Here is a 19,467-nt window from a genome sequence, read left to right as displayed (position 1 = left end):
CTCTTACTCTGAAACAATATTTCAAATTCCCTTAACTCGTAAGCTTTATGCTTCAACCTTTTCACTGTGTGGCGAAGATGAGATTTTTATGCAACCAGTGTGTGAAACTAATTGTAAGTAATTGTATTTGATTTGTTGCTTCCGTGATAGAGGTTTTCGAGATCATTAAACCTAAACACGGCATCAGCAATGCAAAATTCGAAATGGTGGTTCCAAATATTGGCAGAGGGGATTTTAAAAAATGTTGGATCGGTACCAAAATTAATATTTTACAGTTTGTAGAAGTCGCTGAGCACAAAGTATGAATTTGCGATTCTAGATATTATATTTGGTTTCGGTAGCTTCAGAAATTTACAGAGAAACATTCGACAAGATTCGACAATTTTCCAAAAGTTTTACCTGCTGTTGATTTCGTTGTTGTGAATTTAGAATTTCAGATCTTGTTCTTCCAATTTTTTTCACGCATGCCTTTCGAAAGTTTGGAGATGCAAAATGAATGCCACAGCCGCAAGGAGGACGTAAACAATCAATTTTTAGTGATTGCTCAATTCGATTAAAGGTCTTTTTTCAACGGTTTTGGCTGTTTTTGTATTATGAAAATGATTTCTCCTCTAAAGAGTTGAAATTGAAGTGAATCCAAATTTCTACATGTCTTCCATATCCCGGCTTACTCGTAAAAACTTAATTGTGTCAAGAAACCGTTAAGCGAAGAGCAGAATACAAAATTGTGTCAAGTTTGACCTTTTTTTGTACTTTTCCGATCTTTTTAAAAAATTCTCACGACTTTTGGTTTCAAAGGATTTGATTTATTCTAGTCTAGATTTGTTCATTAAGCCTATGGAAATCGTGTAAAAATTCTTCAAGGAATATGGGGTATTATATCGGCTTTCCACTAGTACCTCAAAGAATATGTTCATTTGCTGCTGAAATTTCATCAATTCTGGCATCAGTCACTAAATTCACTTCCATCGTAAAATGTCTATGCTTATTAAATAATGCAATTTTTTTGGGAAACATTCGTCTCATGAGATATAGGTACAATCAGCAGAAACTGTCTTATCGGAGAAAAAGGATAACTCAGATGATGTAAATAAAGATTTGAATTAATGGAAATGTCAAAAGAATCATAAAATATCTTTCGTGAATTCTTTATTCCAAATAATTAATAACTATTTTGTGAATTCAGTGAATAGTTCTTTAGAATATAAGTTTTATCGGCCACATTGGATGTGAGTCAGTTTTATAATGTTTGTAAACAAAACTAAATTGCACTACGTTATCTCGTCCTCTGAGATCATCTTGTAGTAACGCCAGTTGCTTCATCATACTACAGCAAATTTAAAGAAACGAAATTTGCGCCCTCAATGGCAACAGCTCCGTCATTCCTCCATGTAGTTCATTACGTTTTGCTCTGCGAACGTAACCACACGCTTTATTCCTTCGTTCGTCTTTTTAATCCCGCTGGGATGTCCGACGATCCGATGAATCACGGAACCTCGTCGACGCCGATTCGGCCGACCGAGAAGATGCTTATAGAAGCGTTAAAGTGTTTACAAAGTGAAGTTTCGGAGCTGAAGCGGTAGCGTTCGGGGTACGGACAAGGTTATCTCCGTCAACGTCGAGGACATTCAGGTTCCAGAAGCCCCTCGAGGTGCTCGGACTCTTGCTCGGGTAGTAATTGCCCCCGCCAGGACAGCTCACGTTTCCGTTCCCCATCAGAGACGCCGCTCATATTCTCGTTAGCGAGCTCGCCATGGACGACACCATCGCCATTTTCGCTCGTCTCGAATCCGCTTGCGCTCATGCAGAGAGTCTTATACCGAGCATTGCGATTCCCGTTCGAGGAACTCGCCCCACTCGAAAAGTTGAGTTCGAGACAGTTTACCAAATGATGGTGTTGATCGTCACTCGAGAGGTACGACACCTCATTGGGTAAAGTCGAGGCTCACGTCTCGCCTGAAATTCTGAAGCTAAAATCTCGTGTATAGTTATCTACAAGCCAATTAGATTTGTTACATATTCTGTTTTCTTATATGATATTCAGAATCCCGAATTGCCGTTAATTGGTGATCAGAGGCCTCTACAGACCGACTGCTCGGCCAGCCCGAAAAAGGATCCACAAATGGAAGATCTATCGAATGAGATAGCGAGTAGATTCATTGGTCAAACTCACAATCAGACGGACAGTGCACCGGGCTCGGACCTGTTCACTCCTCTGTCAGAAGCCTGGGCCAACGTTATTAGGGTCGATATTCCAAAAGATCAAAAACAGGCTGTGTTAGCGAAATTCTCCACTCCAAAGAATTTTCAACTCTCTCGGGCTCCGCCGATAAATACATGTAAGGAAATACAATCGGTACTCCTATCGTCAAAGGCTGGGATTATCATCAAGGCAGATAGTTAGGTGGAATAGAAGAACCCATTGCATCCACAGCTATCACTGTTGTCAAGATTACTCTTTCGCCATAGGTAACACTGCTTAGTTGTTTGAACCCTTCGAAGCAACAACCTTTGTTGGACCGTGTACTGTAGAAATTTCTGTTCCGTCTAAGTTGATAATTCGATCAGCAGTGAACGATTCTCGAGTGTAGACTGTATTGAATTTCTCAAAAAAGACACCAACATTGTGTTTGTTGAAGCAAAAAGAACATGACATGCTCGTGGCCAGCGATTTTCTTAAACAGAGTTTATTTTTTTAAATAAAATTATATTACCACGATTTTCCTGCGGGTTCAGTGACATCCCATGTCTTTGCATATTTATGTCTTATGTCATCCCATGTCTTAGCCTTCGCAAACTCGTAAGCTAGTTTTTTTACCTCCTCCACTGTTAATCCGAAATTTTTTTTGCCGCGTAGTCGATGTAATCCCCAAGGGTCTTCTCTTCTTCTGCCGAAAACACTTTATTTGTACTAATTGATCTGTTGTAGTACACGAATTCCTTGGTGCCTGATTTTTTATGCTGTGCTAGCAGCCACGATAGCGCCAACCTTGGGACATTCCTGATTTCTGCAACCAATCTAATACTATATCCCTGATTTAGAACTAAATCCATAGCAGATATATAAGATTTTTTTGGAGACTATAGCCCACTTTATTTTGTCCTTTTCTTCTTACCATCTGAAAAAGCAAAATAAATCAAAGATATTAGGGCCATTCGTGTATTCATGACACAATTCAGGTTTTCTCAAGTTACAATACAAAAGTTGTTCCAAGGTACAAGCATAGTGCTCAAATACTGTAACGATAGTATACGACTTGTTGGTTAGTTTCTAAGAAAGCCTTATACATGGATATTATTCATAATAAACTGGATTACAAATTGTGATAAGCAGGTGGACTAAAAAACTAAAGTTAATGAGTGTGTTTGAAAAACCTTAGTTACATGTTTTCTTTTCTTGTGATTGGACTAGTAACTTTCTGTATGAATGGATTTACGCTGTCGAATTGACTTTCGCCTACAATGAGCGAATGAGCACCTAAGAGTATAATTCTGCAAGGGAGCAGATAATCTGTCAGTCGCTATTCCCAGAATTGTGACGTCACCGAACGACTGCTGAACGCTCCATGATACGACCAACCACTTCTTATAAAAGCGCCACCGCGGAGAGGCGCTCACTTCTAGTCTGACCACCGCCGAGTTTGTTCAGCATCGAGAGTTACAAGACCCCATATTTTGGTTGAATCACAGATTGACACTGATGTGAGTACCCTCTGTTACTTTATCGCAACGAGTTCGTGCATTGTTTTTTCTAGCCGACCTGGTTTGGGTACTGTCGTCAAGGCACCTCGTCCGTGCAATCTTCCTGAGATCATTTCCTGCACCTAGTTCGTGCACTCATCCAAGGCACCTAGTTCGTGCAACCTTCCTGAGATCATTTCCTGCACCTAGTTCGTGCACTCATCCAAGGCACCTAGTTCGTGCAACCTTCTTGAGATCCTTTCCTGCACCTAGTTCGTGCACTCATACAAGGCACCTAGTTCATGCAACCTTCTTGAGATCATTTCATGTGTACTATTTCCTTGAAGTCTGGATATTGTCTACTTACATTCGAAAATAACCAACTTGTGTCCACATCTCTAGACGAACCCCCTCAAACAACAACGAACTAACACTGTTTCTTTACTTTTCAGATTCTTCCAATACCGACCTACTCACGCTACGTTATAACACCACTCTTACTCTTCCAATTGCATTAATTGTATTATCGTATGTCAGTTATTATAATTCTCTTGACAATATATCTCTTATTCTCACAGACTGAGGTTTGGCCACAGACCCGAACCATCCGAGTCAACCTCTTATTTCAAACAGACTGTAATTTGAAAGAAAAGATAGTAGTTATCATTTACTCGGCCTCTCAATTTTCAAACTTACCTTGATTCATGGCTAACGAAATTACTCATTTTGGGTAAACTGTAGGAGGTGACATTTCTCGGACATTATGAGAAGTACCTTAAGGTTTTTCCGAATTCTTAACCACATAACGAAACTAAAATGCTCTCCCAAGTGCCAAGGTACAAGAGCTTCCCTTACACCTCTTCTAGTAATTTTGTTCGACGTATTCATTTCCATCAAAAATCACGAACATTGCCATGTGGCAACTGTTCTATCAATCTCATCATTCTTACAAAATAATCTCATGATTATGTCACCTGGGCACCGATATGAGACGTTCAGTGAATAAATTTATAATAATTAGCCATTTATATTTTCGTATTCGTAGCAGGTATATGCCCACAGTGGAACAAGATTTTCCACGCAATCCGGTAAATGCAATAATTGATGAACATCAATCGAATTGAATTTCATATCATATAGTACTGGAAATTCTGTGACAAATTTATGTAATAAGTAGCGAGCAACTGCGATCATATGGGGTGTTATTATATTGAATTTAAGAATCGAAAATGCTATTACTATAATAAGACGTTGTGTTTAAAATAATTTTGTTGAAGTACACCATGCAAAATGGGAATGGAATAGTAAAAGAACCACATTTTTATCTCTAAAGCTTTCAATTGGACTAAATCGAATACAGTAGGCGGCATACGGTGCACAAATTTGGCAGGCGTAATTGTTTTTAATATTTCATAGACAATATTGATGAGACGATATAACGAAAATGGATATGGACAGTAGTTACAATTAACGTCAAATATCTAAGACAGTAATTTTTTATCAACACCACCAACACAACGCATTCGATCGACAGCCACGCATTTCATGAAATCCGGCATTATTATTGAAAGAGTGCTGAGGCCTTTTACACCCATTGCTGGTCCATCGGTGATGTGTCTGTATATCTTAAGGCGTCTTGCCATGTTCTCAACAATTTTTCATTGTCACACACAATGTATGCATGTACAATACCACTTGATGGTAATGCAACGTTATTGCCTTTGCACAAACAAATCGGCCAGCCATAATTGCGGTTGAATTGTACAAAATTCAAACATTCGCATTTAGCAGGTAAATTGCAAGTCCCCATTGGCATGATAACTTTTACATTTAATGTGACATTCTCTCTAGCCATATGTATTTTAATACTGGAAGCAATTCTTTGAAAATCAATAAAAAGTGTGCTGAAATAGATTCATAGTCGGCTTAATTTCTATCACCGTACCACATCCCAGCAAGTAAAGTATTTTCTCTAACTTTTTTTCCGTGAATGCTAGTTCATTGATACGTAATTATAACTGATAAATGCTCATTTTCAATGATTTGAACACGGGTACACTGATCTGCGAGAAACCCGTTATTCATCCATGCTTTACATACAATTCCGTCATACAGATCAGATAAACTACTCGCTTGCTGTGCTGGACTTCAAAATTGATGTTGCAAGCAATTGCAAGATTCGTCTCACTTATACATCTGCTTTAATTGATTGAGAAAGGTAGTTCGACAAAAAATGAATTTTTTCTGAGGATAAGATGGACAGACATTCTCAGCATTTTTTAGTTCACGTACAAAAATAGCACAGTAATAATTTATTTATTTATTTATTATTTAACTGGTTTACAGGCATAAGATCGGCCTTTAAAGTGTTTATACTTTGAATAATGCTTCTCAACCGTCACCTCGCCGAGAGAAAAATATTGTCGAAATTTTATAAGGTATTTTTTCAAGTCCTCATTTAAGCAAGAGAGATTGATAGCCGCAATCATGTCTGTGACTCAATATGATATTGTCAAAATAAACAACATGCTATCGGTAACTGTTATTGGAGCTGCTTGATATAACGGTTGATTATCTTCATTTACCCTATCGATACCTGCTTCGTTATCTTTTTCGCATTTTTCACTATCTTCATCGTTAATTTCTTCATCACTACTTTCATCGTTACTATGTTTTTCATCTTTTGAAGAACTGGAATTATGACTTCTGTTTTAATTCCAATCTTGAATATTCGCAAACGGGTCTACCTCACTGTCTTCATCTTCACCAAGATGTACTTACACCCCTTCCGCTACATTTCCTGTGTAACAAGAAATTAGATGTCAAGATTTTTCGCAGAAAAACTGAGAATGACATTGAAGAATGATTGCTTCAATCAAAGTTGAAAATAATTCTTTATTGGCTTACTGATGTTCATATCTGTCATGTACTCCCACATTAATGTGATGTTGGACATTTTGCTCGAGTCTTCTATGCTCGTTTTTTTTTTCGATGATATTCATTCAGTATGTGCCTATACATTCAAAAAAATTTGATAATGAAGTACCAAGAACCTATCCATTGTCATTCAATGCAAATATCCTGATTGTTCAGTTTTATTTACCTGAAAAAGTCACAATCAAAAATACTTACCCGTTCCGGGTATGCGTAAAGGTCTCACATGTGGTTCTACATTTGTTTGGAAACTCCTAAATCTGTCAATTTTTCTCCTTTTACTAATTTCGTCCAAGAATTGTTTCGACGTTTTTATTTGCAATTCACCTGGACCGAATGTTATATTGACAAAGAGATGTTATGAAATTTGTATTTCTTGAAGTTTTCTCTAAGTTCTGCACATACCATAATAATACACAGCTTACGCTACGTTACGTTAAACACAGACGGCTTGTGTCAACAGCATGTCTCAAGTAACTATCTGAGTTAATTAATAACGTTTCGCGTTATTTTATAATAAGTGATATATTATTGTTTTTTTTTTTTTGTTTTTCTTGCACAGGCATAAAAAAGTCACTTTTTGACGCCCGTTTTTGATCCGTAAAGTGCGATCCGTAATATAGCTATGATAATTTCGGAACTGTTTTATAAAGTCTTTAGGCGGCAGTTTCTACGCGCTGTTTACAGTTTATAAAGTATAAAGATACTTTATACGACAGTTCCGACTCCTGTTGCGCGGGTCGACGCTCGAATCTCAATTTGCATTCAAGTTATTTTTCATGCTGTGCCGGAAAATAGTGTCGTATGGGACGCACCTGTAAATTTTTTACGGCTTGAGTAATGAAATTATTATCCTTGCCCTAAAAACACCTACTTAACTGGCAGCCACCAAAAGTACTATTGTTCGCGAAATTATTTTTCTGGGTCTGACTTATTCAATTTACAACTAACGATATTTTTGGAGTATTGAGATATCAAATAGTTACGTAGTATACCAAAGAACCGCCAGTTGGACACTTTTAATATGGCTGCCTCCGTCATAACACATTTGCATGGAGCCTAGAGTAAAGGAGCCCGAACGCTGTATTGCGGACTTGGGCTATGAAAGCAGTGAACATTTTTACTGAAATACTCGCCGGCGTTGCTGTACCCAAGACAGGATGACAGAGACGGAATGAGAAAAGACAGAGAAGAGAATATTCATATTCGTAGCGCAGTTATACGTAAACAGATGAGAAAAACAGTAAATTGTTCGTTTGTCGATTAATTCTGTCATCATGCATTTGTTAACTAGATAATATTTTTGGGAATAATTCAAAGTCGAGTTGACCTACACCCTAGAAATATTTATTAATAAACATTATTTTCCTATTATCGTGCGCAAGGTTCGATTTTGCGCATGCATTTGCGTTCACAAAGTACCACTTTCCACACGTTGACAAGAGCGTGCGGGAATGCAACTGAGCGAACGGGGATGTAGCTGAGCGTGCGGGAATGCGGTGAGCGTGCGGGAATGTATAAGAGTATACGAGCGATTCCAAGGTATATACGCGCGCGCCATCTCTGCGGCACTCTCTTCGCATCAACATGTGCGAGCGATACTTTGACGTTCGTTGTCCGTATTAAGAAAACGGCAGAATACAAAACACAGAACGCACGTTTTAAAGATGTAAACAAACCGGCGCTCAGCTCTCAGCTCAGCGCGCCGGTTTGTTTACATCTTTGTCGTCTGGAATGAACCTGTCAAAACGTGCGTTCTGTGTTTTGTATTCTACCGTTTTCTTAATACGGACAACGAACGTCAAAGTATCAGTCACTTTGCATCAGCTCTTCAGAAAGAACAAGTAAAGTGGGAGGGAATAACTATGAATAATATACAAAGTGATACGGATAGCGAGACACGAAAAAACCATTAAAAATGTTATAGATATAACCACATCAGAGTCATTAAAAAATATACCGTTTCATTTTGTAAATTGTAACGTTACGATAAATATTAATAATAATTGAAAATAATAAATAAATCAGATTTTTCTTAAATTAATAAATTTATAACAGTTCTATAATTTGTTTTTTTGGGGCGGGGGGGCTTCGCCCCAGCGACCCCCCCTGTCCCAGCGCCCCAACGCCACCGTTCTATACGTTCCAATTATTCAAAATAATTGTAGTGGTCGAACTTTGCGCAACTTAATAGGAAAAATAGTATACGATACTCGCTTCGCTCTTGCGGGAACGACCGACTTTGCGCACTCGTATCGTAATGTACTATTTTATACAATACGGGTCAAATCCAAACGAATTAAAAACAACAAAAAAAAGTGCGAATATTTATTATTTAGTGCATAATAGGAATGTGCTTTTTCACACAGATTAACATTATTATTTACTGCACAATAGGAATGTGTTTTTTCGTACAGATAGGAAACATAAACATTTCAAACAACCAAACAAACATTTTTTAACAATAAATAATATGATTAATGCGATAAACTGCGGAACTGTGAAAATAAATCGATTTTTACCTATCGAAGTTCATCCGAGAGCGAAATTTTCATCGCAGCCTTCGACAATTAACGCATTATCATAAATTGTCCAGCTCCGGATGGCCCGACGAACTCAATTGTTCTTCAAGCCGACGCGATGAAACTGATGTTTCCTCGGTGAATAATTTATATGGAGCATTCCACCCGAATTCGACCAGGCTCCGACCCTCACCCTTTCCGATTCGACCCAAAATTAGACACTGTCCAAGGACTTCGCTCCGACGTTGTTGCATATTTTACAGACAGCAAAAATTTTATTGTAATTATTATGAAGATACAGGTAAAAACAAAGCGGGTCAAAATTTTATATACGCCAAGTCATTGAACAAACATATTTTTTCGATCATCAAAAATTGGTATGCAATAACCTAATATTTCGTAAACAAATTATATGCGTTGACTCAATTAACAAAGAGAAAAAATTGTGACCGGAGATTTACCTTTGGTACCTTGAAGACAGACAGCTGCCATCGTCCTAAGCGCTCGCAGTTTGTTCTGCTGGCATCTCACTCAGTTCGGCAGCCTGGGTAAAAATAATATTTCCCCATTGTGCACTCCGGTACCAGAAATAAACTGAAAATGAAATTTGTGATTACACATGACAATATACGAATTTTAACCTCACTTTCATGTTCGTTTTATTCAATCCGTAAATTACAATTTAATAAAGTATTGAAAATAGCATATGTATTTAAAAAATACCATTCTCTCACCTGCTTAGATATAATGTGGGGCAATCACTCACTACACCTTACGACGCTGATTTTTATCACAATAAAAAAATCTTTGAAAAACTTGTTTATACGTGCGAAGACGAAAAGCCAAGAATGACGTGTAAATCACGGTCGTATATACGCAAACCCGTCCCCTATCTTAGCAGCACTAGCGCTTCCCGTGGCTGCATTTCGAACCCAAATTTTCACCACTTTAAGGGTCCACGTTTATAATACTTTTCCTACAGGCATTCGGGCTCTTTTACTCTAGGCTCCGGTACACTTGTATCCGCCATGTAAACAATCGGTGCAAGCATCGATCACAATATCAGTGTCAGTAATATTCTCGAATTGCTGGACTTCAAATTAAAAGTTACGTAATGGGTCGTGGAAAAAAGTACGTGCCCTGGTGTGGTGGGTAGCCTGTGCGCATAAAGACATTAATTGGACTGTCTTTCCTGAATCACAACGAGAGATTAAGGCAGTTCCTGTTCTGCGCTAAAAACATAGCAAAACAGGCAAATATATAAAAGTTAATGCAAAAATATTTGCAATCAGCAGTAAGTCTAGTTAAAACACTACATATATATCATCCGAGTAGTAGGTTGTATGCCTTGCGTGAGTTGTTCAGAGTGATCTGGATTTCGTTGATGCTGTTGCCCGCGTCCCCCCTGGGGCGCCTTACACTCTTGATGTGATGGTTGGTGGCGTGCCCTCCGCTACGCCGTTGTCAATGTTGGTGTCGGAGGCTAGGCATAATGAGCAGGGTTGCTGTTCCGGGCCTCCTCCTTGCCATTGTTCGGAATTGCTGCCTGCTGACGTTACGGGTAGAATGGATTACCCATTTTGGCGCCCTGCAGCTTGTCCAGGCACTCAATACAGCCATCCATCTCCGTCCCCATCTCCATGCTGTCCCCGTAGCTGTTGTCTTCCCCGTCCGCCCTTTCTGATGGTCGAGCAACCACCAGTTCGAATGTACGATATCCTGCCTCGGTCTCCCACTGTCGCTGTCTCCCTTTCCTGTTTTTCCTCGGCTTCGTCCCCCCACCGTTGGCGCTGCTACTTCTGCGCTGTAGTTTTTGAGGCTTTGCTTCTTTTTCGCGGTGACTGCGGCCTCACTTCCGGCAGTAGTGTTTGCTGCGGTTGTGGTTATTGTTGTAGCTGTTGTTGTTGTCGTTGTCATCGTCGTTGCTGTTGTTGTTGTCGTTGTTGTTGGTGTTGGTGCTGCTGCTGCTGCTGCTGATGTCGTTGTTGCATGTTTTTGAGGCTTTCAATGAGGGCTTTCTTCGTTTTTGACGTAACCCTGACTATGGCCGCTTTCTCTTCCCAAGGGTATTTGTACATCGAGACAACATGTACCGGGTCCTCAATTTCCGATCTTCCCGTTGCCACCCCAACTGCTGCTACTAGTTCCTATCCGGTGGCCACGGCATCCAGTCTCCTTATTTTTAATGTTTCCGTGTCCGATAGTTTTACCACTTTGGCGTCCCACCCCCATGGCTACTTGTAGTTTCCTAGCCCAGGTGTCGGCATCCTCCAGTCTACCGACTTGGAGGAACATCGCCCCGGCCCTGGTTTTGCGTATTTCAAAAACGCCGCTCACAGGCGCGTTCGTCGAGACATCTTGGGCGCTTGCTACCATCTCGGTGTACTGCCTTTCCGGGTGGCTGACAAGGACCGCGTGCTCGCACCTCCTCTTGTGCCACCTGTTGATTTGGTTCGGAATTCGCATTCATGGCTCCTGGTCCGATAGCATTGATGTCGTCTTGTTTTCCGGTGCTTTTTCCATCTTTGCCGTTTCATTTTGCTCCCTCGTTTCCACCCATTGCGTCCAAGCTTCTCTTGTAGGGGGGGGGGGGGGGGGGGGGGAAGATTCCGGGCACCGATTCAGCTACACAGTGGCGCAGTGAGTGTGCTCCTTCTCGCTTCTTCGAGTATTCTGGTCTCGTTCGTCTGATTGCCTTTGTCTGCCATAATTGGCCTACGATTTTTGTCTGAGCTGACAATTTTGTGCCGCTGTATCTGCACCTGCGCGCCCCGCTCGAATATAGGAGGCTGTGCGCTGCAGTTCTAGCCATGCCTGTCCTGCGCTGTCGCGTGCACGTCGGGCGTTATTCTGTTCAGTGGTAGGTCCGTTGCTGGCGGCTGTTTGCCCCGCCTCCTTCTTCCCTTCCACCTCCTGGCATTCTTCTGCGTCCATTTGCCTCACCCCGCTTTGGGCACAGCTTATCTATGTGTTCCGGAGTACTGTGTAGGTAGCACGCCTGTTCGCCGTCCTTCAGCTGGCAGTCCACCATACGATGCTCCCTGGAATCGCAGCGGAAATACTCGCTGACGTCCACGAACTCCCTTGTTTGGCGCCTGGCCCGGCCGATCTGCATCGTGCCGTCCCCCACGCACGCTGCTGCTGCACGCGTTGGCATTTCGGCACATATTGTTGGCGTCCCTGGTCTGACCTGTATCTTGAACACTATTTTTATACTGCGTGTTTCCGCGTATTTACTAAGCGCTTCGATGACCTCCTCGTCCGTCCTTGGGTCGTGCAGGCCCCTTATGTGTATTTTCTTCATCCTTGGAACTGGCACCTCTGCATTCCTTTCGCATGCTGCCATGGTCTGCCGCACCAGTTACCCCGCCTATTCTTCCGTACGGATCATGGCAATGACATCCTCTGAGGCGGCAGCCTTGCTATGCCCGTTTGGTCGAGCTTTTCTGCTAGTATGGTCCCTCTGAGTGCAGCAAGGGTTTCCGCGAATCGTTCACCCTTCTTGGCTCTGATACACACAGCTCTGCGTCCGCCGATTGTTGACAGCTGCCCGTCTGTGGGAACGTAAACTTACCTAGTCTAACTTAACCTAACGCATATTAACAGCAATGTAGTGGAGCAAGACGACGTGTGGATGACGTGGTAGCAGGGGCAAGATGGCGGGGCAAAATGGTGCATCAGGATGATGGGGTGGTGTTGGGACGAAATATTAGGGGAATATATCGTTTCAAAATAATAGTGAGATACCTTGGATACATTATTAATAACCGTAAATAATAATTAAGTGGGCTAGAAATGCTGATGATCCATAAACTTTTCCGCAAATTGTTTACCTCATATATGTATATTTTCATTCAGAGAAAGCACTACATATATAAGTCATGACAGCGAAGGGTGGGGGAATACGATTAGGATAACTTGAATAAACATAGTGTTTAGAAATAACGGCAAGATATTTCAAATATAAAACGTGAATGTACAATGGTAAGAATTTATTATGGGGGAGGGTGTGGTTGGTATATAAATCGCGATCTTATATACCGTACAACTCATGACTTTATTTTTCTATCTACAAACGTAAGATTGGTGTCCAAACGAACCCCAGGCCTTACTTGATCATAGAACCGATCCTATGCAGACAAACAGACTTTCTCATGTATGGTTTTCTTCTTTTATTTATAAGGAAGATGATGGCGTACGAGAAATCTAATTTCATTTACATTTAGTAACTGAAGAACTAATTTGAAGACTGAAAACCGCATAGCGATATCGGCGCTGAGCGTAGATCAAAGTTCATGTAGGGCGGTTCGGACCCCAGTCATGAGTTCTGGGGTTACACAAGCCATACTATTCTCATAGGCTTTTTGTCGGGAACTTCCATATCCCTCGTGTGTAAAATTTGTGAAATTTTTATCGAACATGATCGATCTCAACAAAATGAACCTCGTTAGTCACGTAGAGACTCTACCAAGCAGGCGGATGGCAGATCTGGAAGTTGGGGAGCAGTATAACGAGTAAGACGCATCAACACTAAGTACGGTTCGAGTATTCTGCCTGCGCTTAACAAACAATTCAAAATCTTCCTACTACCAAAAATTGTAACTTATATAGAACGAGAGGTGGATCAATTCGACGAAATCCGTAAGATGATACCTGCAGATGAATTAGGCCTGAAATATCTTGGGGTTGAATATAATAAATTAGAGTTCTTGTGCAATATAAGGAAGTGGCGGGTTGTCGCGACGATTATCACGAATACGTTTGCATAGGATACAACTGTGCTTTCAAAAATGTTCAGCGGTGGTCTGTGAACGAGTGCACTGGGCCTCTCGCGAAATTGTTCTGGCTATACAACGAATTGGGCGGTTTAAAGAAAATGAGGGCTGGAAATATTGCCAATTTACCGAAAGGAATTCATCCTTACGTTCGCATCAAACTCTATTAGTGAGATGTGGGATAAACTGTCTGAGAATACGCAAATGGAGGGTTACATCGCCAGCCACCGTACATGTCTCCAACATTCTGATTCAACTGTTGCCGACAGAGATACATTCGAAGGTTTAATTCCCTAGTTGAAGACTGTCTATAATGTAGTTAAAACCCAAAATATGTATTGTAACGTGGCATTTTTCATGCCCGTTACAAGGGGCTCCTTGAACCCTGGGCGGAACCAAAATTTAGGAATTTCCGAAATTGAGTCGCGAAGTTTTTGCAAAAGAGCGCCAGGACTAGAGTCACGCATCCGAAACTACGAGAGGGGACACCTTAGCGAATAGCGTAAGGTATTTCAGGTTTTTTTTTTTGTTTTGTTTTTTTTATTTTTCGAGCTACAACGGCATCAGGCAAGAAGTCGACACCGAATTCGAGGAAATTGCGAAGTGGCGGACTAGCGACAATTTCGAAGGAAGGATGTCGAGGCTGCGGAGGGGGAGCCGACGCAGATCCCCGCATCGCGGGAATCCAAGGCGAACGCGATTCCCGCTGGCGGCCGGCGCGCCGCAGCCTCTTCCCCTTCACCCCGCCAACAATTGACCAGCGAACTTGCGACGGACCGACTAGCGACGAGGGAGCACCACGCTCACCGCCAAGACGTCATGGAGCTGCGCGGAGGACGAGATTGCGACCTAGCTTTAAATTCTGCGCAGCGATGCCATTGAAGGTGCGCGTCGAGTTGCGCGATCGACGAAATCGATGACGGATCGATTATTGCGTATTCTTGTGTGTATGACGTCACGTGTGGGATGGCGTATCGAGATCCGTGTTGCGGCAGGTAGTAGGTTTTTGAAACCACTCTAGTTCTGGCGGTCGTGATAAGTAGTCACGTGTTAGGGAGTTTCGCGAAGTAATGGAGTCGCCCAAAAATTGCGAGGAGAATGCAAAGGGGGTTGCAAGGATGTAGAAGGTAAGCGCTGCTTCTATCCCCGCGATTGAATTTCGAGCATAATTGCGAAAAGGCTTGCCGAGTACCGGATAGTCGTTTTGGATTTGCGTTGTAGAGAAGTACTCGAAATTCTTTTGCCGATTCTTTTGCTTGATGACCGTAGCCTGAGTACGCGTGTTGGAGTAGAGTAAATTTTGAGTTCCTGAGAAAGTTGAGTAGAGTCACGGGTTTTAGTTGAGTCTTTTTCGTTAGTGAAATCAAGTATAGCCGAATTTTGCTGTACCGGGTCGAGCCGCGTTATCGTTTTTTTTTAAGTGTCACCTCTCGAGTAGGTCGGGAAGTGCCGAATTGGAGTGCTCGGATTAGCGGGTAACGTTTTGGAGGATTTTGAAAAGATTTGATTTCGGATGCGTTGCTATTGCGTATAGTTTAGGTTACGCTTAGTTGCGCCTGCATTGAGTTCCGTACCCGTTAGTTAAGATAATGTAGATTGAGTTGCGTTACCTTGAGCTTGTGTTTAGTTAAAGTTAAATGTAGTGGTGCTTGCGCTTAGTTAAGTTGTCGTTTAGTTAAAATAGTGTTTAGTCGAGTTGAGGTGATGTATAGTCGAAATTGCCGTTGCGTTGAGCAGCAGTTGAGACGAGAAGTTTGAGCATTGAGTTTGGTTGCGTTTAAAATATAGTAACGTTTACGGATTCGTTTAGATTTAGGGCAGCTCGCGGTAGCGTCGAAACTCCGAGTCGGGTGAGATCTCGAGTGAGATTGAGGACGCCGTCTGTTCGGTAGCCCGACGGCGCACCGTCGAATAATTAGTTTTAGTTTCGTTTCGAGCAATATCCGCCATGGAGAACAAATGGCGAATTTGCAAATTGAGAATTGCGTATGAGGATTTTGTGATCGTTGAGTGACGTTTTAGTTAGGGAGCCGCGAGCTCATTAGAGTAAGAAATAGAGTAGGTTACGTGTAATTTTCTGTTTAAATTTAGGCTCGCGATGAGCGATTTTTGGATTACATTTTTTGTTTTGTATCACCGCTATTGAGAAATATAAGATTTTATTTTACTTTTGTTAAATAGCGTGTGTATTTCGAGTGTCTCTCTCCCTCTCTCTCTCTCTCTCCAAAAATTACCCCTCCCCTCTCCGCGGTACTGAGCTATCGAGCATATGCCCGAGGAATAGCGCATTAATGATTTCGAGGCGTGTTAATCACGCCAGGCGCCCAACACAACTTCGCGATATTGTTTTAGATCCAGGGTACATCGTGGACGCCAAATTATTGTGCACGCGGTAAGTTCTCGGTCATTTTCTCCGAGTGACCGAGGAGCGGGAAAAATCCATGTCACAGTATATATTACGTGTAGAAAGAAATACTGACGGAATTTCATATAATTACACTGTAACGGGTGCGGTTTATCTTGGGCCACAGAATATGTGATAAACCCGTTGTTAGTGTATTTTTCGGAAAATTTAATAGATTTATAAGGAACCCCCTCCAATGGGTAAAAGCTGGATCAGCTTATAAGACCCAAAAACCCTTGATATTCGAACTATACGGACTTTGGTATCGCCAAAACTGCCTAGGAATATGAACAAGCACCTCCGCCGTTGCTCCCTCTGGAAAGACAAGGGCTTCTTTGGCCGTTGCTTTCAGCTAGAGACAAGTGAGAGAGGCATATGACACCTGTTCGGAGATACGGGCTAACCAGTACTCCCTTCTAATTGCGAATTCGGAATAAACAGAGTCGCCTGCCTATATTTTGTTATGGGTTATTGACCCAAAACACCGCTAATCTTTCAGACCAGGGAAATCCTTGGCTGACTGTTGATTTTATTTCCCTCCCTTTTTCAAGATAAAGTTATATATTCGAGGAATGCGTTGACAGCGATACAGACGAGTGCATGTTTAACTATAACATAAGTTTAATAGCGATTAATCCAAGTACAAAGGTCTTTATCTGAAGATAAATTATAGGTTTTACAAAATATAACCGTGGAGAAATAAAATAAAAAAATAAAATTGAAGAAATAATAAATTCAACAGAATTCGTTGGTTCTGCTCCTAAATCTCCCTACAGCTCAAACATTAAATACGCGGCTCTACTCAATATTTCCTCTAGAGGTCCCGGGCTATCGTGGACTCTAATTTTGATACTCTTCGCTATGATTTGGAATAAGCTCTATGCTTGAATTTCCTTTCTCAACCTCGTGAAACTAAATTCGATAACGCTCTCTAGATGAGAAACGCCTCATTACAAACTGACGCAGCTCGGCGCTGTGCCAGACAACTGGTAACCGCTCTTCGTGGTGCGCCAATTTTATACTCTTCCGGAGCTGTTGTTGGATGATCCTGTCGACGTCATTTCCCTATTTGTGTGTCCCGTTGTGGGTCGTCGTCCTGATATGCGTTGGTCAGCGTCCATCGTCCGTGTTTATTATTCTGGATGCTAGCAGGTCACGGTCGCTATCGATGGTGGTCTTGATCAGCTGTCTGTGTCACTTGTTGACATGTTTTGCGTATGTAACGGTCACCGTTGGTATTGGTGTGATTTTCAACAGCTGTCCGTTACAATACATATATTTATATTCACATTGCAAATATAAATAGTTTTAAGTAATGTTAACTATAAATGTAATCCTTTTATATATTTGTATAAATGAATCTAAAATATCTACAAAGATATATATAGTTGAAGATAGCATCTGCAAAAATGAAAAAAATAAAATAGACATAAATCACACTTTATTGATTGTTAAAGTAGTATTATTTCATTGTATTGTTATACTACACACCATTCAAACTTCTCACTTTAACTCCAAATTTCACATTAATAGCCACATACAAACGTCACATGTGTGCACATGTCGACAAGCTTCACACGCAGTCAAAATATGTGCTATCGCGATGAACTTTAAAATATGTAAATATATTCAAAGGCACACGAGAACAAACAATTTTCGAAATACAGGTGATGAGAGAAATTAATGACATGTAGTCGGAGCGGCTAGGTGGTTTAGTGGAGTAAGTCTCCAGTAAAGCATCTCTAGATACCAGGTTCGATTCCTGGCTCCGTCGTTAATTTTTCAACTCACCTGAAAATTTCGAAATTGGTCTCTTCAATTATAAATCCAAAGTAGAATTTTCAAAATGTTTTAAAAGTTTTCAGAAGTTTTTGTGCAACATTTTTGACGCAAAACCATTCGATAATTATTTGATATCGTGTTTACAATACAAATATATGTTGTTGGAAAAATGAGTGATTTCATCCTTTGTAACATTACCCTCCTTCAGGAAAAGAGTTATCCTGAATCACACAAATTAAAATAACTGTTGTGACGTGGTATTTCGTACCCCGTCACTTTGTTTAATTATCGCATTTCCCTAGGTGCAGATATCGCTAAAAATAACGAAAGCACGTCTGAGGCCAATACTCCAAAAATGAACGACTAATTATCTTTAAGTTGAATTCTCTTTACTAAGCTAATTGTATGCTATTTTCTAATTCTGTAATGCTCTACGAGAACCACCCGCGAGACCTTCGCGTCAAGATACCAAGACACTGCCTGACAGGGGTCACGTACCAGCTCAACATCGACCACCACCGACTACAGACGAACGAATACCGCTGAAACCACTCCCGATGGATGCCTATCTAGTTGTCGAACAGGGTCGTGCGTGATGCACAAACAGCACCTCCAACTATTTGAGACTTATCGGCCAGGAGCCGAACCACGAACGAATGCTTCTACCGCTCGGATGCATCGTTAGGCGGCGTACAGGGCTGTGCGTCAAAAACACAACAAAGCCTCCCGTCGACGATACTTATCAGCCTGGAGCTGAACCGACCCTAACATCTACTAAGTCGTTGACTATCCAATAGAAGACGGTTTTCTCTTCACGAACCGTCTTATCGAAGGACTGCGGCGTGGAATAGGCTAATGCTATGCTGACCACGTGGATCTGGTGGATCTAGTGTGGGGATCCGGGTTGAGGGCCATCACCACCAGATCGTTCCGGCATGAGGGCTTCGATGAGCGAGGGCCGGGATGCAGCGCCGACGAAATAGCTACAACGGGGAGTACCAGTAAAGCAAGGAGTGAGTTACAGTCTGTCGCAAGTCCAGGAGACCGGTGACGTAACATTGCCGCACACCTCAATATCGCAAGACATGAGCAGTACGACCCCCCCCCCCCCCCCCCCTCACACCAACGATACCGCATAGCTGCAGGAAAACATCTCTAACCACCTTCCGACGTCCCGATACCTCGATACCTGTCGTCGAGGGAAAAGAAAAACAAGCGGCGAGGGATTATCGCCGCCTATCCGTGGACCAGGCCACGCGACCTGCTGGTCCAATTAAAATACCGCAAATTTGAGGAAGAATCACGTGACAGCAGCTCGACGAAAATCAGGATCATCGCTCATCTCCTCACTCTACGTTCAGTTCCTGAA

The 19,467-nt window shown here is 41.7% G+C and overlaps 1 protein-coding gene across 1 annotated transcript in view; it reads right to left on the bottom strand.

Annotated features, from left to right (window-relative positions):
* LOC124299125 (sodium-dependent neutral amino acid transporter B(0)AT3) overlaps positions 1-19,467 on the bottom strand; it is a 521,903-nt gene that overhangs the window by 409,495 nt on the left and 92,941 nt on the right. Inside the window, exons 2-4 of the mRNA XM_046752087.1 lie at positions 3,093-3,119; positions 2,174-3,008; positions 900-1,956 (exon numbers count right to left, since the gene is read on the bottom strand). The gene's annotated coding sequence lies outside the window, so the exon portion shown is untranslated. The remainder of the gene's footprint in view (positions 1-899; positions 1,957-2,173; positions 3,009-3,092; positions 3,120-19,467) is intronic.

Source organism: Neodiprion virginianus, chromosome 2 (genome assembly GCF_021901495.1).
Source record: "Neodiprion virginianus isolate iyNeoVirg1 chromosome 2, iyNeoVirg1.1, whole genome shotgun sequence".
Lineage (NCBI taxonomy): Eukaryota > Metazoa > Arthropoda > Insecta > Hymenoptera > Diprionidae > Neodiprion > Neodiprion virginianus.
The sequence above is the reverse complement of the archived record's forward strand: the minus strand, read 5'-3'. Positions and strand labels throughout refer to the sequence as shown.